The sequence below is a fragment of the Falco peregrinus genome, chromosome 7, assembly GCF_023634155.1.
Source record: "Falco peregrinus isolate bFalPer1 chromosome 7, bFalPer1.pri, whole genome shotgun sequence".
NCBI classification, from domain to species: domain Eukaryota; kingdom Metazoa; phylum Chordata; class Aves; order Falconiformes; family Falconidae; genus Falco; species Falco peregrinus.
In genome coordinates, this window is record NC_073727.1 from 27,067,378 (window position 1) to 27,089,842 (window position 22,465).

Genomic DNA, 22,465 nt, shown 5'->3' on the forward strand with positions numbered 1-22,465 from the left:
AAAGTGCACTACCTGGAAACATGTCCTTTATTTCTTATGTTCTGACAGAAAAGGAGATGAATGAACATGTTAGAGGCACAACGTTTCTGCGAGTATTGTATTGTTGTTAGCATAATTTATTTCTATGTTCCTAATAAAACCAAAACTTTGAAAGCTTATTTTAATTTAATCATGTATCGAATGATAACACTGCTGCCTCAAAGATTTAACAAGTCGAAGTGATTTGGCGTGAACTGTACTGTGACAGTAGAATTCATAATTTCCTTATTGGCTTCTTTGTAACGTTCCTTACCATATATTACATCTATGCTGTGAAATAAAAAAGGGCTAGAGAGGCCGCTGTGCCCCTCTCCCTCCGAGTGCCGTCCCCGAGCAGCGTGGGAGCACTGTTTCAGATGGTACTAGTTGCTGCAGCCCTGAACTGCCGCACAGCATGCCAGCAGCTCAGCGGCGTGGGTGATGAGCAGCCCTCTGTTCAAGCTTGTTCTTTGGTACCATTTTACTAAACAGTATAGGCAGAGCAGAAGTGTCTCAGATAAGGCTTTTTAAATGTGCCGATTTGCCAAACTCAGAACAAGACCTTCAGGGGTATTCGGTTCTACTGATTTCTTTCTTTTCTAAGTGCTTCAGAGACATTAATTGCTTTTTATAACATCCAAATAAATGGGTAATAAGGGCCCCTGCTTAAGAGTCCTTAGTCCCTGCACTCAGTACTGTGTACGCAAGCTATGTAATTACTGTTTAATGAAAAAACATAAGCAGGCCTAGGAGATTAAAGCTTCCTTACTCTATTTGGCCCGTAAGTCTTCCATTCCTCAGCACTGATTGGCAAAAACCCAAGCCGGAGGAAGAGACGCTTCACATGCAACCACCTGCTGGTAGGGGCACTCTCCTCAGAGACAGGAGAGGCTGGTTTGGTGTCCCTCAAGCAACGGAAAGCCTAGAATCCAATCTCCTATTGCCTCTTCAGCTGCTATTGAATAACAGTGTCCTAACCCCTCTGCTGCTACGTAAGAGTACGCAACAGAGGTATGTGTCCTAAAGGAGGGGGAAATATCCTTAACCGCTGCCAAGACTTAGTTCTAGGGAAGCTCTTAGGTAGCAGAAGTGAATTTGTGGCTGATGACTGACTTGAATTTCACCAAGGAGAGAGACAGACTGAACAGCAATAAATGGCCTTCTGTAACCTGCTGTCTGAGCTATTGTAAGTATCTCTCTGCTTAAAGCGGTTAAGAACACAGAAGTTCTGGTGCATTTCTACTGCTAGGTACTGCTGTTGGAGGACTAAACTCTAGCTACATACATCCACCCATCTTCATTGGCCGGGTGGCATGCTACTTGGTGAGAGTAGCAGTGTTCTGTGCACCATTTGCCTGGACATAAATGGCTACACAGAGGACAAAGTTCTAAAGAGTTAGGTCAGTAGGTTTTATATCTAATTAGGTCTGTAATCCTACAAACCACTTACGGTTTTGCGTTATTATATGTTCATTGTCTCTTAAATGGAACTATTCATTTGAAGTTATGGGTGTAATTGCATGCGGGATCGGATCTGGGCAATCACGTTTCAGCATATTTTGCTGATGTTACCCCTTGCCCAGTCAGGGTGAAGGGGTATCTGAAACTGTGTTTCTGCCTAATGGCTTGCGCTCCATTTCCATGCCTATCCAAACCAAGCACTTATACAAAGGCAGGTCAGAGAGAGTATTTTAACCATTGAGTTAAGAGAGTCATAAGGCATAGATTTTCAATGCGGAAGGTCATGAGGCTGCAGTTTCACTAGGTTGTGTGCTGCATTTGCATAGACAGATATTCAGACAGTTAATGGTAGTGCAGAATGCTTTAATGATTTTCATTTGCATCAAGCTGTTCTCACCTCTTAGGAACATAATGGATAAATAAAAGAGGCCTTTTGTTTGCTCTTCATGAAAGTTACCAGTGATTAAGTGGTGCTGAGGGAACAGATTCATGCTCTCATTTAAAAAAAAACCAAAACCAACAACAAAACTGCCCATCAAAGCTGACTTCAAAGTGACCTACTTCATTTTGATTTAAAATGGCACTTGGATAATTTGTTTTAATGTTATGCACATTTCCTAACTCAAAACACAGAACTGGTCACTTCTGACTGAAAATACAGAAATAGTTATTACACCAGACATAAAATACTCATAATTTGTTAGGGTACTCTTTGTAGTGTTGAATTACAAAGCTATATACACTTAGATCAGTATTTCTTCCAAATGGATTCAGCAGTCACTTTTATTGTTCAAAGTTATGCCCAGAATGTAGGCAAATTGATGCTTTTTTTTGCACTATATTATGGTGTTTCATAAGAAAATCCATGCCAGGGGTTTGCTAGTGAAAATCTTGCTGTGATTCCTTAAGGTGTTTCCTCTTAAGTTTTATTCTTGGGTATAGAGTCTCCCTGTGGAAGATTTCTGCAAACCTTCCTGGAACACTGCATACAGTCATAAAGGTATAGAAACTTCCACACTGTGTCTTGGCCCTTTGCAGCTCAGCATCAGCTTTTTAGGCTTCTGCTATGCATCGGGTCAAAAGCCCCTTCTTGAAAAGGACTCGAAGTTAGCGTAGTCTCTGGCTGTGTTAACATTTTTTTGGCATTTTTTGAAGGATTTCACATGCAGTTCAGTCGCTTTCAGTGTAATCTTGAAAAAAATCCAAGTGGCCTTGACAGCTCTTTGAGCATGAAGCTCTGCTCACAAATACCTTTGTTTTAGGATGATCATGCTTAAATTTTTGTTCCTAATTTATAGGCACACATGTCATGATTCCATCGCCCTGATTTAAGCATTAGCACCTCGGTACCAGTATTTTTGATTATATTTTTCTAGATGGGTTTCAACTTCACACGTCACAGTTAGAAGGACAGCCAAGACATTCCATATCCCAAATACTCAAATTTCAGTAGTCTCCATTTAGGGTACAAGGGTACAATGTTCCTGATAGTAGCTAGGGTGAACAGGCTTTCAAGTACTTGGGTCCTTTGTTTTCATTTAATAACTTCCAGTCCTTTCAGTGTCTAACCTCCTGCCTTTGAGATAGTGATCTGGAGTACTTCTTGTGGCATTCAACTTCTTTCTCTCCAGCCTGTGTCATTTAAATCAAGATACAGACCTTGACTTCATATATTTGGAATATCTTCCATTTTCACAGAATTAATAGGATATTTGGGGAACACAGAATATGCAAATTCAGACCTGCTGAATACATAATTTTTATGGCCCTTCTGTTTTGTATTGGCTTTGTAATTTGTCCAGCGTTTGACTGAGGGCTAATTAAATTACTGAATTTACAATGGGAATATATTAGTCCATCCTTCCCTTCACTGATTTTAATTCTTTACTCCTCCAGTTAATTTTCTTTTAAATCTGCCTTTGTGTTCTTGGTGTGGCGTAAAAGGACTAGCCAATGACCTGAATACAGGGGCAGTTGAAGGAAATCTCTGTCTGCCGTCAGTCTCCCCAGCGCAGGAGGAGTGCTGGATATCCTTACATGTATAATAAAGATGGCTGAATTCAGTGATCGCTGCCTGACCAGCACAGCAATTCCATAGCATTTATGGCAGGCTGGAAGAGCAAGGTTTAGGACTACATCTAAGAAGAGGTCTGTGCATACAAGGATATGACTATCTTGGCTTAGGAAAAAAAGACCTATTCGATGATGTGTGTCTTTTCAATGTATAGTAAGACACAAAGTACCTCCAGATATGGAAATAAGATCCATTACTGACAAATGCATTTCAGTACAGGTAGATAAAAATATTTTACATATATTATCACTGTAGGGGTTTTTTACATTTTATGTGTTTACAGCCGCACAATGGCCTTGGTCGTCTTAATGTTGGGTTTTAGTCATGCACTTTTGTGCAACACATGGAAATATAACTTACTAAGTATATATGACTAAGGAGATATTCCAGAAACAGATCCTAGAAGTGGAGGTGAAGCATTGTAGCTGATTCTGACAGAATTACAGCAACTCCTTGCTGTAGTGGGAAAACTTTGTTCAAAACCAAAAATGTTCTTATGGTTTTAATTGAGTGGCAGAAAATTACTGCTGTGTGGTCATCCCTGCTAAGAGATTCTTTAAAACCAACATTTTCCATTTTTCCTTGTTTATTTCTTTTTTGGCTAGTAGTTGCCTCCATGGATTTGATTTATAAACTATGAATCTAGGGAGGATAAAATGTTTTCTGAAGAATGTGATCCAGATGTATATTACTGTTTCAATAAATATCTTTTAAGTATCTACGATGAAGAAGGGTTTTGGGGGGGTTTGGTTGTGATTTTTTTTTAGTATCTCAGTTAACTTAGAAGCAGCCAAATTCTTGCTGTGTAAAACTCCAGGAAAGTCAATAGTATTTCAGCAGGGATTCATGCGGCCCTTGGGTTTTGGACTGTATCGTATTGCAAGCTCCTAAAATAAGACTGCTTGGAAAGCTTCAGGCTTCCCATCTTTTTTTCTGGAAAAGTTATAAAACAGAACAGGCAAGCTTTTCACTGAGCTGCTGAGAATGCAGTTCTGGCTGTGCAATCAGGACTAAATAAGGAGCAAGATCTGCACTAAAAATAGAAACGGAGGCTGATCCAACTGCAGCATGAGTTATAATCCTTGCACAGCAAAGGGCTGGTAGGTTCAACTGAGGACACTCAGTTACAGAGAATCAAATAAACTTTATCCTGCTCCTAAAAAGCCGTCATACCCTAGCTGCTCTAACCAGATTTTTACCAGTCAGCAGAACTGTTAATCATTCCTGCAAATTATTTAACATGTTATTTCAGATTCAGATTTATTTAAAAAAAAAACCACATTTTATTAGAGAGAGGATTAAATTTGCCACATAGCAAGAGGGGAATGTGGGTTTGCTTTGTGTAACTGTTTGAAGAGAACATGGGGGGAAATGACACAGAGAGATTTACTGCACTTTCCTCACGGCTGGATAAATACATTCTTATCACTCCTTTGAGCGTTAAGATAACGTGCCTGCTGACATTACATGACTCCAAGTGGGCATGCTGAGCTGATCTGGCAGGTATCTGGCCAGGCCTGGTACCTTCTCACGGACTGTGCAGTTCAGAGTGTGTGATTCAAGGGAAGTTACTCTGCTTGTTCCAAGAACAACGTACAGAACAGTGTAGGTCATTCCTGCCACCTCCCCTCCCCCTTGTTAGTAAAATAATTCAGAATATGTTTATTTCTTATTTGTATATTTCCTTTCAACTACCACATGCTTCATAAACTTAACCCCAAACTTGCCCAGGGAGTTCAAATATATGCTTTGATACAGAATAGATTATTATTGCTTATTTATTGTTAGGAACATTTGACTATTAAATATTTGGATTACATGAGCACAGGCAGCTACAGCTGTGTTCCCATTGCTTTCTTTGCCTGTTCTTGTATCTCTTCAGGCAGTGGTACAGCAGGCATGAACAAATTTTCTGCTACTGCAGTCTTAAAAATGAGAGATTCTGTAACAGGCATCAGTAATTTATCGTATAATTTCAAATTCTTTAAATATGATTATATATGAAAATTAACAAATTTAGTAGACACCAAATCAAACTCTTCTGCTACCTACCTAAATGTCAAAGGCATTTTTATTGATTTTTAGTTTTCAATGAGCTGCAGAATTTGTTACTGAAAATGCACGCTGTTCAGGTACCTCTTGCCTGTTAATCACAGGAGTAACTCAATGAAATTGGAAGACAGTCAGTGGAGGAGAAACATCTGGGTCATTTGACACATGGGAAAGCTTAGACAGCAGTGGGAGTATGTGGAAGAAGACCAAAAGATGGAGATCATCAAACTTGCACAAGCCAAGAACAAGGCAAATAAAATACATAGTGTCAGTGAGTCACAAATCAGTTGTTTGGTTGCATTTTACTTCCTTCCCTCCCTCCCCACCATATAATGAACTACAGTATTCCCTGTTTCTAGACTCCTATCCCAGCACCCCTGTCTCCTCTCTTCCATCCCATACTGAGTGCTCAGCTTAGCCGAAGCTGCAAGCAGCTGCCTCACAGAAAAGCAAGCTGATCAGCACCATCTTGTTGATGGGATGGTAGCAGCCTCCTTCTCCAGCTAAGTTCAGAGGCTTTTTTTTTGTTCGTTTGTTTTTGGTTGGTTGGTTGGGGTTTTTTGTAGTTGTATTTTCATTACTCCTATTTGAAGATGTGTATTTTCTGGGGAGAAAAGGAGTGTGTGCAGTCCAGGGGGCATAGAGAAGGGATGGTGATCCATAACTGCTGCGAGTGCTGAACAGTGAAGTATGTGGATCATTGTGTTTTGGTCACATTCAAAACTTATACTGATTAATTATTTTATTTACTGACTTAAACTAAATCTTTATAAAGACTATATAGGGTCTTGCATTAGTTTAACTATGGGCTGTACACACCCAGTTTTTGTATACCATTAGCTATTTGGAACAAATAATTTGGTGTAATAAAAGCAACATAAGCCTGCACTGCAGATACAGTAATTTTAGTGAATTTATTAAAATAAGCTAAATACTTGTATGGGCTTAATGACTGCACTTCAAAAATTACACCCAATCCAACAAAGAATTGGTAAAATTATATTTGGAAAGAGAAAAATCATTTTAGTAACACATTTTAGTTAACCAAAGGTTGTACAAAGACAAAATGGCATTACTTGAACTCACAGTTTCAGCCTAAGTAGAGACTTACATGAATGTTACATCAGTTTACACTGAGTCTGGTTCTAGATAAGAAAACAGTGGTGGTGGACTATGCGGTGTAACTGAAATCTTAAGAGGTAACTTCAAAACTGAATATGAACAGATGTGCAATTCTACCTTAGCTGCCTTTTCATTACTAATTTTGAATGTAATGAAAATGTGGAATAATTCCGTGCGTCCTTACACATGCAGAATGAATGAACTCAATTCAAGAATTTTTTTCTTAAAGAGGATTTGTTTGTTTTTTGTCAGAGCCCTTTCAAAGTACAAGGGGAGGTCACAGCTGTTCTTCTTATTCATGTGTAGTCTAATAAAACAAACAACATATGTATGGGGCATGTGAGTTTAGCACTCAGAACATAGGGGTTTGTATATGACTTTAAACACTGTAAATAACAAATTTTGCTTGACCTTTATCCTACCACCCATCAACCTGATTTCTTAGTAAAGATTTGTGTTGGAATTGAGATTTTCATGTGTTACATTCTTCAGAAAAATAAAACTTCTCTTACCAAATGCAAAATAGCAAGGTCCACATTTACATTCTCAGCCTTAATTCCAATTGTCATAGGTCTTTTAGATTTACATAATTACTACATTTGCATAATCACTTAAGACCTTGATCTATACTCCAATGAAAGCAGACCTGAAACCTTGCTGAAAAGCGCACTTACCCACATTCCATACTGCGAGCATACTGGACTGACCTCAGATATGGGCATACCTGTGGAGCGTGTTTGCATATGGGTACCCAAGTGAGTTTGGTGGGTTAGTACACCAACATGCTAATGCTCACAAGCAGTCTGCTGGTGGTCTTTGCTGCCATAATGTATCTGGAGTGGATAGGGCTTGGGGAGGGGGGGTACAGATTATACGATGCTTACTTCTGGTCCAAGTGTAGGCATAGCTCTGGTGGTCTCGTTTACCTTTGGAGATGGAGGTTCCAAATACTAAGGATTAAAAAAACAAACGCAAAATACATCACTCAGTTTCTTACAAGTCAAGCAGGAAGATTAGCTGAATATTTTATTTCACAAATACAGATCAATTCATTGCTCTTTTATTTTTTTCTTCTTGTGGGAGACACTGAGCTACAGAAACCCATCAATTTGCACATTGTCACAAGGAAGTTTAGTTCTGAATCAGACATTGAATTTCCCTTTGACTTCCTCAAACCACATAACCCTTGCCTCTCATTTTACTTTAAAAACACCATCAATTCAGGGGAATTATGCTTGATAGGCTGAAACAATAGAAAACAGACAAATATTTCAGTGCAGAATAGGTGGTTGCTATTCTGCTATATGATAGTATAAAGATGAATTTCCTGTAGGAGATGGGTAACTCACAGGATATAGGTTAGATCTTGACACCACACATGACAGAAGGTTATTGTCATCTGATAGTTTTTGGATGGGCTCTTTACAGTTAAGTCAGACCCTTAAACTGGTTTCCAGTGGACAAATACCTAAAACAGAAAAGCCATCATGATCATTAGTGAACTTCTTATATGGTTTCATGTCAGTGGTGTGAGAATGTGGCATTACACTCTGTGCCAAGGAGAAATTAAATTATGGCACTTGCATAAAATCTTTTTTGTGTTGTGCTTAGTGTGCAAAACAGCTGGGTAAAAGATTTCAGCAAACACTCCTCTTCAAAACACAGACAGGAAATCAAAAACATTTGAAGGCGTCTTCTCAAAATAGAGTTGTCCTGAATGGACATCTTCACCACACAAGCCATTTCCTGTTATATTTACCTGCCAGTCCTTCTGATTCCCAGATTACTTGGCAAAATCAAGTAAGACTCAGCAAAAATAACCTTTTTAATCTCCCCTGGCCAAAAAATTCCTAGTTTCCAGATATCCTGAATAGAGTATCTGCAGAACTCGGGGACTTCCAGCAGCTGGAGCCACCGAACGCAGGAATGGTGTGATACCTGTACTTGTGAATTGTCCCCTCTCTTAGCCTCCATTGTGGATGGCTGTTAAGAATAGAAAGTGCTGCTTTTTTTTTTTTTTTTTTTTTTTTGCAAAGACAAAACTTAGTCTTGATCAATGGTAAGAAAACCTGAGGCAAATTTAATTGGCAAAGGAAATGAGATTTTCCTCCTAGAGCTATGAAATACCTTGAGTACATTTGAGGAATTGCTACCTGACATTTTAAACTATCTTCTGGCTTTAGAGCAGTGGCCAATCCTGAAAGGCTGAAAAAAGTTGAACTTGCAGCAGCCTGTATTCTGTTGCTTCTCCCACCTCACTGAATTGTGGTTCTTGAAGGGTCCAGCCAAGGTAAATATGCTAGTTTTCCCACTCAGACTGGAACTTTTGTCTGGACCCATCAGCTCCCAGGAGTCCCAATCCTTGAGAAAAATGTTATGCCCTTGATGACTTTTGTCAGCTAGGATGACCTCCCGGAGGCCGTCACTTCAGTGACAGGAGTGAGGGAGAAGTGCAGCTGATCCCTGTCCTCTAAATGGATACAGAGCACTTAACGGCATCCTCCAATTTTTGCCAGTGATGGTTATGGAGCTCTACCTGAACTAGAAAATTGATCTTCCTGTATTCTTCCCTTAAAACACATGTTTCTGGAGACAGTCATCGCTCCACACTTGGGATTTAACAGGTACCCTGGTAACTACCAAAAATGAAGTATTTTAAGATACTCACTTGACTTTTCCTATCTAGTTATATTCCAGACTGCAAGACTGTTTTAAGATTGTTACAGCAATTCCAAGTAAACCGTTAGATCATACTCTGTCAGCGCAGCATCTGTGCTGGCAATTTCACCAAGAAAATTAGTTATCTTAGACATCTACAGAGCAGCAACCTGAAGATCTGTCTTCCCAATTCAACAGATGTTATGTAGAGGATATTAACAACTCTTGATGAGATACGACAAAAGGTGGGGTTCCAGCTGCAACCTCCCAAGAATCTGAGTCTGCTGTGGGAGGAACTAATGTTTGCAATTGAGTACACTGTGGTGGAGATATGGATATATATTGCATACAGATAACTGCTAGGAGAAGAACAGAAAATGAGTTACCTATCAGTAACTGATCAGTGTGAGATGTGTGCATATCCCACACAGACCCCATTCTCTTTTCGTTATGCCCCTGCGTATGCCACTTGGGGTTCTAATACACATAAGGTGTGCTGAGTGTGCTGTTGCCCAAATTAAAATCTCAAGGCATCTCAAGGCTTACGTGTGCTGTCTAAATATATCAGCCCTCACAGTCCCATAAGCAAATGTGCAACTCCAGCAGATGTGCGTGTATACCTCTCAACAAACTCCTGGTGCTATATCATATGTAACTTTTCATTCAGTTGGAGGCATGAAAAGCTTTCCTGCACGTTCTTTGTGTGGTGAAAGTAGCAATATCTGGTAGCATAAGCATGTTCAATCATAGAAAGGATAAAGCGATTTTAAAACCCACACACAGAGCGACAGTAAGAGCACCTGAACAAAACATATTTGGAATAGTGTAAGTTACTCCTTTTAACATACTATCCTTAAACTCCACATTTGAAAACTTACTAATGAAATGTGACATTGATAAATAGCTTGTTTTAAAGCTCTATCTGCGGTTCTGCTGTCACGTGCAATATTTAAGAACCCAAGCAAAATTACCAACAAACATCACCAGGCAAACAATTATACAAGACGACAGTAAGCCTTCATCCCTAAAAGCAAAAATAAGAACCAATCTACAATGAAACAAAAATTGGCAAGGACAATCACATTTGCTCTCGAAGAATACTGTACATTTCTAAATTACAGCCAAGCAAAACAGAGGTAGACATCTGTCTACAATCTGCATAGTTGCAGGATGTCTCTTCTGCCAATTCATCCTTTAAATAATGAGCATTTCTGTGCAATCATACTGTTGTCATACCTTATATACAGTGGCTTGCACTTTTCAATGTCTCAGATAACAACAGTAAACAAAACCGGGAACTAGATGGTACAAAGCCTGATAGGAAAATAAGGATTCAGGAGACTATACAAAAAGGTAGAAAAGACTGGGGAAACGAGAGCAGAGCGGAAGGGGAGCAAGACAATAAGCTCTGAGGAAAGAGTCAATGCCAGTAAATGTAATATCCTACTCTCAAGAAAAAAAATGAGTAAGCACAGATGGAAACAGGAGGGCGTGTTCATCCAAACCCATTACAGGAAAGCAAGGCAATTGTTCCTTTTTCATCCTTCACCATGTTTTAATACTACTTCTGTCTAGAGTCATGCGTTGTGACTGTTGAGGGAGAGGTGTACCTAGAATTGAAACAGGATCCTAAAAGCAAGCATATGCCATAGAAAGAGTCATAAACCACAGAGGTAGGAAAAAAATGATGGTGGTCATTTTTAGAGAATTCACAGGCCTTCTGAAAGCCAGGGATCAAATTCAGAATTGATTCCCCAATGTAGTTAAGCTACAACTGTTACCAGCAGGTTTGTTTTCTTGTGAGTCAAACTCCGGTCTTGCCTTTGCCCTTTTGTTTCAGTGGAAGACCAGCATGTGCATATGAACACAGAATTATTTTATTTTCTGTAGTGATCAAACCCAAATGTTATTTTACCTTTGCCAGCTTTGTGTAGGGTGATGTGCCATCTTGCATATTTATTTTCCTGGAGTGATTCCCAGAAGTATGCTATGCTTTTTCTTGCTCATGTCTCACTAGCTTTATTTATGAGTTGTGTACACCAGGTTTTCAGTCCCTGGGGACAGGCCTACACAGGAAATCTGTGGACAATATTTAATACATACAAGTATGAGACTAGTAAAAAAGCAGCTACTGAATGGTATTCCAAATTGGTCTAATTCAAAGTTTCAGACTAGAGCGTGGATAGGTTAGCGTCCATGGTTTAAACCACAAACACCTTTATCTGTTTTGTCATATAGAAGGAAGAGACGCAGTAAAGGTTAGTAAGTTGGAAAGATATTGTATTACTTAATGCTTAGTGATGCTCTTTGGCCGCTAATTATTTAAATATTGAAGTTTCACAATAGACCTTTGTAGTAGGATTATGTGGTGCTAGATGAGTGAAAAATGAAGTACTGTAGTCTGATTTTCTGTTTGGAATTCCTAGCTTCAGCCTGCCTCATGTTTTCAAGTCTCCTTTAGTTCTTGGGGAATTTGAGGGGTTCAGTTTCTTAAAACGGGGCACACAGAGCTTGGGACACGCATATTTAACTTAAAAACCATACTGGCTTTTTTCCTTTTTAGTTGCTTCCTAGAATTAAATTATTTTTACCTGAATTGCTTTAATTGGGAGGTGGGGGAGAAAAATCCTTTCATGTCCAGCATTCATATCTAATGCAAAATACCAAACTTGCAAGTAGAATTGAAGGGAATGCTGTGGGGGAGTAAACTCGGTTCAAAATACCAAGGATTTAGGACAATAAGCCAACATTTTCAGGGGTCTTCCCTGTCAAGTGGAAACAGAAGAATTCAAAGAGCAAATTTTCACTTGGTTTACAGCATTAAAATTCCATTGTTCTTTGATGACTGAATCTAATAGCAGTATTGTTGTTATTGATTCTTACTGATTGCATAGAAAGTATGTTTTAAAGATACCTTTTTTCTCACTATTAGATGGATGAATTCCCTTTGGCTGTGAAATAAATCAAGATAAGGCTCTCTTTCTCACATGCCATCACAACTGATGAGAGCTGATTGGTATTATATTATGCCTTCGATCATACCTCTACAGTCCCATTAACTGAAAAATAACATGACCTGGGGAAACGTAATGGCTAGTTATGATGCACAGGAGAGCTGATATACAAAGCTTGATGATGTACATTTTACACTGTAGTGGTATTTGCGAGTTGGCCACTTGAAAAAAACACAGTTTTTACCATCCCCTAGGACTTGTGTGAGGTGCCATAACTGCTGGGCCATGCCTCAAAGCAGAACTGATGGATGAGTATTCTGATGGATCAAGGGAGCAAGGCATCCCCCTCACCTCTCTGATGCTCTGATTCGTTTGACAAGCCAGTTTGATATTCATGGATGTGTTTTTCATCTGGCAAATGTTTCATCCCTAGGTCTCTTTGTAACAGCTGTACTGGGTGTGATGAGTCTGTCATCCCGTGTAGCATGTTAGTACGTTGGTTGTGCACTTCAAGAATGCTCCTAGGCTTGCCTCTGGGCCAGCTCTAGTGTCTGTGCAAACTGTAAGCACAGGATCTCACTTGCAAGGTTGTCTGCGTATCTGTGCATGTCTGGTGGTTTAATGGGCTGGCAGTCGGTGAGGTGGCAGGTGATGTGGGGCTGCTCGTGTGCGTAAGAATCAGAGAGAGTAGGAAGCACAGTAAGATGCCAGCCATAACCAAGATCGTTCTCCAAAGTGCTGTGCAAAAGCAGCCCTGCAGCCGTACAGGCTTTCTAATGAAGATTCACAAGTGATTGCACTTTGTCTGTGCCAGGCTGGGTGCTCTTGCTTTGCATGTGCTGGCTGCCAAGCAGGAGGGAAATGCAAGGGCTGTAAGTGTGGTGGAAGAATTTGCACTGCCAGTTCGGTTCCACTGCACGCCACTGACAGATGTCAGACCTACTGGTGATGTGCAGGACAGACTGCTGAGGTGACATGCCATTTACCACCCTTTACCTTCTTGTTTCTCCTAACAGCTGAGCTCCCAAAGCAATTCCCTTTCAGGTGATTCACCCAAAAGAGCGGATTACTCAGTGGGATGATAGGGAGCGAGGTAGCCTGAGGACAGGCATTGCCAGTGGCTGGCTTTGCAGCTTCTGCCATCTACCACTTTGTCAAGTCTGTGATCTGGACTGGGGGAAACCCCGTCAGTAAGTAGCTTAAAGGAGGGGCATCATTCATGTTGTCGACACCCCTTTGCTGAATTAAGGGTCCCAGGTAAAACCGGTTACCTCACTTGGAACCCAGCACTTGCATATGCCGGCACGCTCGCTGACAGCAGTACCGAGCCCAGCTGAAATGGTTGCTGCCTCTGCCCTGGCACTGCAAAGTGCCAGCAGAGCTCCTAACCCTCTTCTGTGTGGCAGAGCCTCTACAGATATTTTGATTGGGTATTGGACCAGAGCAACATGTGTGTCCTGGTGTAGCCAGCTGTTGCCCATAGTAGCAGGAGCACGTGGGCATTACTAGTCAAGGAGCAGAGGCTGTTGGGGTCTTTCCTTCATCTCAGTCCCAGGACCTGAAAAAGACTTCCTTAAAGGCACTCCATCCAGCACACATGCTGCAGCTGACGCTTGAGTCAGAGATACAGCACTGGCCTTGGAAAAATAGCGCCATAATTTATGCTGACGGACAGGGCAGGAACAAGTACGCACATCCCATGCTTCATGCCTAAACCAGGATGCCTTTTGCAGAAGCACTGTGGCTTGTTGTGTGGAGACAGCCTGGGGAAGTGGGATAAAGAAGAGAGGCTGTGCTGCTGAGGAGAAACAATGAGCTGCTGACTGGGTGAGGAGGGAGCGTAGCAGATGCTGATACCTTACTCCGGTCGTTGGTCCTACAGGTGTTGGCCAAAACCGCAAGGGATGCTCTTGGGCGTGACCTGCTGTTTGACCTCTCTCACTTGCCATTGAAATGAGGTTCACACTGTGGTGATTCAGGTTGGCTCAGATTTACATTTTTTAAACAAATCAAACTACCGTATGTTACTTGTAAGTTTATGCTCAGGTTTTGTTTGATGAGGGCGTTTGGGGTTTTATTATTTTGTTTTCTTTAATAAGAAAGATATCACTCAGAGGCATGACTAGACTTGCTTGCAAGTGGTTACATTTAGCTGTAATCTGCCTGGTGAGTTGTAGGAGGAAAATTGCACTAGTTTGAACTGGATTTAGTAGCAGGGATATTTTAATTTGGGGCAGCAGAGAGAAAATTGTATAACACTGTTGTGCTGTAGTAGGAGAAGAAGCCAGTGAATTGCATGATTTTTCCATCTTTGTAATCAGTTTGTTATGCAGAAAGCAGTGCCGTGGGATTCAGCGTTTTATCTGCTGGGTTTCCCCTGGCAGCATCTGAAGAAGTTCATTATAAGTGTTTATCACATGATCCACTTAATCAAACCACTGAAACTCGGAGAATAAGTCATTCTAACAAGACCCTTCAGAGCTGCCTTATAAGCTGCTTACTGATACACTCTTCCTTGGTGAGTGTACAATGAGCTTCCTTGTATCCTGGTCTATGATACAGGAAGTTCATTATCCCCAGTCCAAATTCAGATGGAGAGAAAGGAAGCAGGGCTTACAAAGAAGCGACAGATAATTTGCAAAGGATTTTAGTTAGCCACTCAAATCCCAGATAGAGTCAGACTGTAAGCTCTTCATAACAACAGCCTTCTGGTTTCCAGCATTAGGCACAGAGCAGCTATCTATGTAGCTGGCTCTAATGTTGTAAAATACAGATGACACATGAGAAATTATTTGCTTCTTTTGATTAGTGGTTAGCTAATGGAAGCATGTGAGAAAAAAGAGAAAGCAGAACCGAAACCGTGCTTTTAGCTGGGTAATAGCACATATACTGCATAACAGCAGCAAAGCTGATATCTGGGCTGATGCAAAATGCCTTGAAAGCCTGCTAAATCCCAGCGTGCGCTAGGGTCTGAGATACCGAGACTTGTCTGACAAGCCAGGAGCTCAGAGACGTCCTGTCTGCAGCCTGTGTTTGCGCACTGTATGTCTGGTAGGATGAAATGCATTTCCTTGTGATGTACCTAGGAAATGTTCTGGTTGTAGGGAGCAGGTGAGTCAAGGGCTCCTCTGCCTCCTTGAAGGCGTTCATTTTACCGAGCTCTGTCACAAGCGACATGACACCAGATTTTCTGCACTCACTGGATTTTCTCACTGTTGCTATTTCACAGACAGTGTCTCCTAAAAGCTTGGCTTCACGCTGTCTGCTAAAGACCAGTTTGGGTACCACCACGGATGTAGGCTTGGACCAACCTTAATGTAGAAATGTCTTGGGTAATTTTCCCAAGCACCACCCTGTTTCCATACAGTAGCGCTACTTAGCTATACCTCTTCTTTCACCTTCCAACCTCACGGGAAGGCAGAACAGGGTTACGTCAGACCAAATGCTGATTTTGTGTAGGGACACACAGGATGAGTCTGATGTGGGTCTCCAGATGAACCTTTTTTGTACTGGCAACTGCCATTGGGACAAGGAGCATTGGGCAGTTTGAGACAAGCTGCTCTGTAAGACATTGAAACCAGGGAAGTGTGCAAGACTGAAAAATATGGGCAACAGGAAAAAAACCCCACCAGGCTGGTTTGATGGGGATGATGCTTTTTCCCTAGTGTAGCTCCAGTGAAGCAGGTCACAAAATTCGCTCTGTTGTCCAGGGACCGCTTTGAGAGAAGGCTGAAACCTGGCTTTCCAGTGCTGAAGTCCATCCAGCCCAGAGCTTTAAAAGATGTTAATTACTCCTGGGAGTAATTAACTCCGGCCTGGAGTGAGCAAGGAGTCTGGACTGCGTCAATCAACAGATGTGAGGATTTGAAATATGCAATTTTCATTCGTTGTGTTAGAAGAAACCTCTTTGTTTCCCATGTACTTCTGTACCTGGCTGACTTGCCTTGATGCAGGTGTCGGTCTCTTGACTGCTGATACACCGATACACCAAGTTGGCATCGGTATGCCTGCGTCCTCAGGAGGGGCTGTGCTGCTGTAGTAGGTTGGTGTGCAGCTAATAAAACAGGACACAAAAGCCTGGATGAAAATACTGTTTTGCTGTCTTTTCCCTCTTCATTTTAAAGTAGTAAATGCTAAATTATTTTACCTCTTTTTAAAATAAAGCATGAAGCAAAAAAAGATGAATCTGCAAGCTGGTTACTTTTGGTACTTCATTCAGTTTTTTTACAGTGTAGCTCCCTTCCTCTTTCTCAGTTCTTTAGTGTGCTGTGCTGTCTGCTTTTTCGGTTTCTGTTGTGTCTATTTAAAGAGCCCCCTTTCATCTCTCTTTTGGGACAGCCTTAATGCTGGCTTTCTGCTGTTTCAGCTTCTATACAGCCAGTGCTTCAAGAAAAGTGTCTCTCTTGTAAAGCTGGGAGGAGAATGGACCCATAAAAATAAATACGGTTTGTATGCACGTAGTATTTAATCAGTAAGTCTCCAGTAACTTTACCTAAGTGACCAGTCTGCTATCATCTCAGCTTCTTAGGTAAGGAGACTGGAGCAGAGTGAGTTGATAACTTTCTGCAGTCTGCAGCAATGCAGTAGTAAAGTGGAGAATAAAACTCGTTTTCCAAGTGACTTTTCAGTGCCTGACCCACTGCCCTGTACATGGGGAGAGCCAGTACCAAGCATCTGGAATCATTGTTGGTAGGGCTGTCTTTAGTCTGCTGTAAAGAGTAATGGGCAGTTGTCCACTGCGTCTGCCAGTTTGGCATTCAGGAGCCACTAGTGCCCATATCGATGCTGAGGCTGCATCTCAGGGTCTCTGCACGACCTGCTTGGAGGGAAGATCTGGGAGGAGGGCTGTGATGGGTGTTGTGTGCATCTGACTGCATGCTTTCACATGTGTGAGATGCACACAACGCCCATTGAGAACTGAAGCGATGCTACCAGATACTGACCTGACTGGGTTTGGTCAGTGCCAAGCCAGGCTCAATTCTCTCCCCCAGCCTAGGGATTAAAGACTCTTTAATGCATTTGCTGTTCCTGGGCGGTTCAGCTCGGCCCTCAGCAGCATTACCTGTTTAGAAGTGTTTCTCGCTGAATTGCTTCCTTTGAAGACTGCAGGCTTTGTAACAGTGGACTGCAGCACCTGCTGCTTGCTGGAAATCTCAAGGCTGGCACATGAGAGCAATGCAGCGCTGAACGTGCCAGTCATAAAGCATCACATTTTGCAGATTTTCGCTGGAGGTAGCTGATGAAAAACAGAACAGACATGTTGTAAGGGCTGTCAGCCCAAGTAAAGGAAGGCAGCTTTGAAGAAAGCCTCCAAGCCAGAATTTCCAGAATACACTTTCTTTAGAAAAAAGTAGAAAATTCAAAGAACGAAATTGAGTCCGAACGACCTCACTGCAGGTGGTGCTGGTCATGATTTTTTAAAATAAATTTTAATTGTTAACTATTGTAATCATTGCATTTTGTCCAGTGTCTGCCATTACAGTATCTTTTTTTGCAGCCCTAGAAAACCCACATTTTTGTGGTTCTCTGGGGCTTTCCCACAGCACGCATTTCCCCCTCCCTTAGAAGACTGGTACAATACAACAGAGAGGACTTGTTCTGCCCAACCTGCAAACTAGGTGCTGGAAGGTCACCTGCTCCCTGGCAGGATTTGGGCCACCCCTTTCCCCCTTCCACAACAGCCAGTCCTGCAGGGATTTATACCCACTGGGTGCATCTGTGTTTCACCTGAGATTCCCTGGATCCGTCCATTAGCCCCACGGGCTTGGTGGCCGCAGAGGTTGCTGCGAAGCTCCCTTGACCTGAGGGTTAGGTGGGCAAGAAGGTGCTTGCTGTCTCCTGCTCCGGAAACTGCAGAAGTCCCTGATACCTTTCATTGAAGAACAAATGTTAAAAAAACAAAACACCCTGCCTTTGCTTTTGGTGGCATTTTTTCCAGTTAGCAGGGATCGGCACAACGGCATGCAGTGCCCAGAGGCACGATGGAGGATACGTGCATTTGTATTTGTCTGTCCCATCTACACCAGCGAGCCCTTGAAATGTAGCCTAGCTGGCAGATCTGGTCAGGCTGGGAAACTTCGCTTTAGATGTTTTTTTGTTTACAAGTGATCTTGGCCACAGACAGGGACACACAGCCGGTGGTCTGTGCACAGCTCTGTGATCAGGCTGAGGCAGGGCTGCGAGCCTGTGAAGGCTGGAGTGGGGCTGAGCTCTCCCAGCTTATTCCTGGCTCGATTTGGAGCCAGCATTGGGGAGGCTGCTCCTCTGCTGCAGGTGGGTGTCTCGGGGCTTGGTTTGGCTTTGCCTGTGCGGGCAGCAGCAGCCAGCACCCGTCTGCGGCCATGGCTCGGAGCGGGTGCGCAATGGACACCTCGGCTTGCTCCTGCTGTGCTTCTCCTGCAGGCCAGAGGACGCCTCTCGCTGCTAGCATTAACTGCTTTAATACAGGTATCACACAAATGCAGATATCCTTCCTCCTCCACTCATTAAAACAGCATTGGACAAGGTGCGAGAGGTGCGTGTCGGAAGGCCTGGCATCTCGGGGAGGGATTTGCAAGCAGTTTTTGTGAGATGCTCGTGTGCCAGCGCGGTTTGTGCTGGCTGCAGGGGCCCGTGCGGCTGGTGCAGCTCAAGCAGAAGTGACGCCGTGGAGATTCCTAACAATACTGATGTGCCGTATGGCAGCCTTGGAACTTCAGAAGGCCGATGTTGGGGACCGAGAAGAAGGAGCAGTACCAGCCCGTTGGTACTGCGAACCCGGTATTATGGCAGTGCTTTCCTGCAGCAACATTGTGATAAAGGATGGTGGAGGGGCAGTGACCTGCCGAAGCCGTGACCTTCCAGGGAGGATCCGTTTCCCGAACAGACACTGAACAGCAGCAGAGTCCCGCAGGTGGAGGAACGTGTTAAATTAAAGCCAAAGCGTAACAAGAGAGATGTTTGCTCTGGAAGATAACGTGTGCCTGTTCTTGCACGCTGAGGGTGAGGAAAGTCTCCCAAGACGTGTTTTACTTTGTTACCACAGTAGACCTTTTGCACTGTGAGGCCACATAGCTCGCCTTTCTCCCCCTTAACCCTTCCCTTTTAAGACCAGGGATCTCACTCAGCTTTACCAGTGCCTTCAATGTGACAAACCAGAAGTGCAATAAATGGTGGCACTTGCTCCTTTTTCTCCATCAGTACATCTCATTGTGGAGCTGCCCTGACCACACTGCCCAAGTTTGCTGCCCGAACTGATGCTGTTACTGAGATGCACGGGGCTCTGGTATCTGCACACTGGTCGATGGTTGGAGACAAGGGAAAGGCATGCTCTGAGCAAGGCACCCTTTGGTGAGGCTGCTATAATGAGCCAGCTTCGTTATCTGCCTTGCTGCTGGTCCCAGAGAGGCTGCAGGGATGTCTGCTTCTTTATTTTCTTAAATGGCACCAAATGATGGCAGTTAAAAGCCTACCAGGAGAAAATGAGCTCTTAGGGCAGCATTTCATGTCTTGTGTGCAAGGCTTTATTGGATTAACTTTGTACTAGAACCGCCGTACGCTTCCTTTGCTGGAGAGGCCGATCTAGCTTAACTGTGGGATAAAAACTTTACAACCATACTTTTGTCACACAGGTGACTTGCATAAAAAAATCTTTATATGCATTAATGTCACCTGAGTTTCAGCAGGCCCTGTTTCTCAGTGATCTCCGTCTCTGTCTTAGTGCTGCACTCATCCCAGTGTTAAGTACGTAACTCTCCTGCTTTGCTTCTATTTTCCACATTACGGACAGTGCGTTTCCTTCCTCTCGCGTGCACCCCTTGCAAACGTAGAGGTGCTGTGAGAGAACCCCCCGGTGCTACTGTCGCTGTTCAGGTGATGCTTTTTGCCTCTGTGGGCACCTGCAGCTCGGCAGCTCCAGCCGGGCAGCATTGCCAGCCTGCGGGAGGGAGACCTGAATACTTCCAGCTACTTGCGCATTATTTACACGCAAAGTTAATAACTGACTCAAGAGTTCATCTACAAATATATTTTTAGGGCTGTTCTTGGTAAATTTTTCCCCTCTCGAATGCAGAACTCTTGTTTTCTGTAATTTCTTTCCTATATTTTCCCTTAACCCTTATCCATTTTAACATTAATGTGTTAGCTGTGAAACAGCTGGTGTATTCTCAGGCTCTTCTCCCTTACCTGCTGATTATTTCGTTTTTTTCACCGTCCTCTATCTCTACTTTTGTTGTTTGCAAAAACCAGCTTTTCTCCTCCCTCTCCCTCTTCACAGCTCCCACCATCTGTCTCTCTACAAATAAAAAGCTTTAGGGGAAATGATTCACTAAGCTGCTAGCTCATTACTCACACTCTCCCCATCACGGTTTCTGTCCTTGTAGGATGCTCTAACTAATGTAAAGATCAATAAATCCTGGGAATTGTTATTCAATTAAAAAAAAAAAAATGCCCCAGCAGTTAAATAGATTGGGCTCTTTGTACTTCCTGAACACCAATGCTTAGTTTTTCTTCCTCACGCCGCTAGCCTTGTTTTTCAGCGAAGGATCATTGAAACAGAAGAACAGAAATGATCACCGGACCATTTAATGCAACCTTGTGTATCACATGATGCGGGAGTTACTTAATGAAATTCCCTGCCCCAAACCAAGCAAATCTGTGGTAAATCTAGAGCACATATTTTAGGATGACAGCCAAAATGATGAAAGGAATTTACTACCCAGCCTCGCTAATCATTTTGAATGCTTAACTGCACTCCCTAATATGCTGCTTTGGAAGCAGCAAAACTGACACAGCCTCATTCCCTACAGACTTCTCTCCCTCCTCCAGCCTTCCCCAGGCTGCGTACCCCGAAAGCCCTCCCAACCCCCTGCCAGCCCTGTGCGGAGGCAGGGTGGCCAGCTGTGACTCCCGTGAGTGCTGGCTGGCCAGCTGTGACTCCCGTGAGTGCTGGCTGGCCAGCTGCCCACCCTGGGAAGAGACCTGCTCGGGCCTGAGCCCCGCTGCCTCTCTCCCCCAGCACGCAGGTTCGGCGCTGGCTCTTCGCTCAGGTTATTATTTCCATGAAACTCGTGGGCACTTAGTCTCTTTGAGCATCTCCCTATTAAATGTGGTAGAAATTAGCTAAGGGGCTCGGGAGCCATTTCGGTCAGACTAGTTCACAGTGGTAAAACATTTCAGATATCTTAAAATACCAGAGACAGCCCTCTTGAGCTGGCAGATACGCCATAGCATTTCATGGGACTTGCTCAACCTGGAAGCTGAGCTCAGCTCTGTAGGGCACTCCAGGCGACCCTAAAAGCCAATGTTTAGGTACCCACATCCCACTCCTTTTGTCTTCACTTTGTTGACCTTTTAAGAAGGATTTCTGTCATGTTTTTAGGCTAGTCACCATATACTAGAAAGTTATTTTCTTCATTGGAATCTTCACTTTTACATGGAAAACGGACGCCCCTGCCCACACAAGTAGGTAACAAGAAGCACCACCACCTAACACAGTTTTATTGCGCCTTGTCAGGAAGCTGCCAGCACGGCAGGTATTGGCTTATTTCAGTTGCTGAGTTTCCCTTTAGAAATTGGAGTTGTAAGCAGCACAGCAAATACCACAATCGAAATTTTAAGAGCTGCAAATGCTGGATACACCCTTCTCCCCCTTCTCTTAAATGGCTGCAACTCTTTATGCAAAAGCCTGCTAAAGGAAAACCCGAGTATGTCTGCAATGTGGATTTTTTTTCTCGTGAGCACCACAAAGCACATCCTGTATCAACATACCACACCGGCACCACATTCATGGGAAGCTAATTAAATAATTTGGGTAGTCTTAACAGGAGCATCAGCGTCTCTGCTAGTTTAGTTTTCAGACTACCAAACATTTTTTTATAAAGCTGTGTTGGGGTCCTTCCATAACAAATAATAAAGCTGAGGAGGACCTTGGAAAGAGCCTGCATTGAGCAGCCATGAAATGCTCTGTTTCTGAGCAGGACATTCTTACACAACTACTCTGAAGAATAAAGGCTGCAGAGTTTTAAGACAACAGGGTCCACTATTACCTCAGTAAGGTTAAGGCAGTTTTAAAAAAAGAACCCTCAAAGTGGTACTTAACGTGCTCTGTTAAAAGAAGAGTTCAGGTTTTAGCAGATGTGATGTTGTT

At 42.8% G+C, this 22,465-nt stretch overlaps 1 long non-coding RNA gene across 1 annotated transcript in view; it reads left to right on the forward strand.

The window, feature by feature from the left end:
* LOC129784876 (uncharacterized) overlaps positions 1–22,434 on the forward strand; it is a 33,909-nt gene extending 11,475 nt beyond the window's left edge. The window contains exon 2 of the long non-coding RNA XR_008748068.1: positions 14,222–22,434. This is a non-coding gene — a long non-coding RNA (uncharacterized LOC129784876). The remainder of the gene's footprint in view (positions 1–14,221) is intronic.
* Positions 22,435–22,465: the final 31 nt, after the last annotated feature.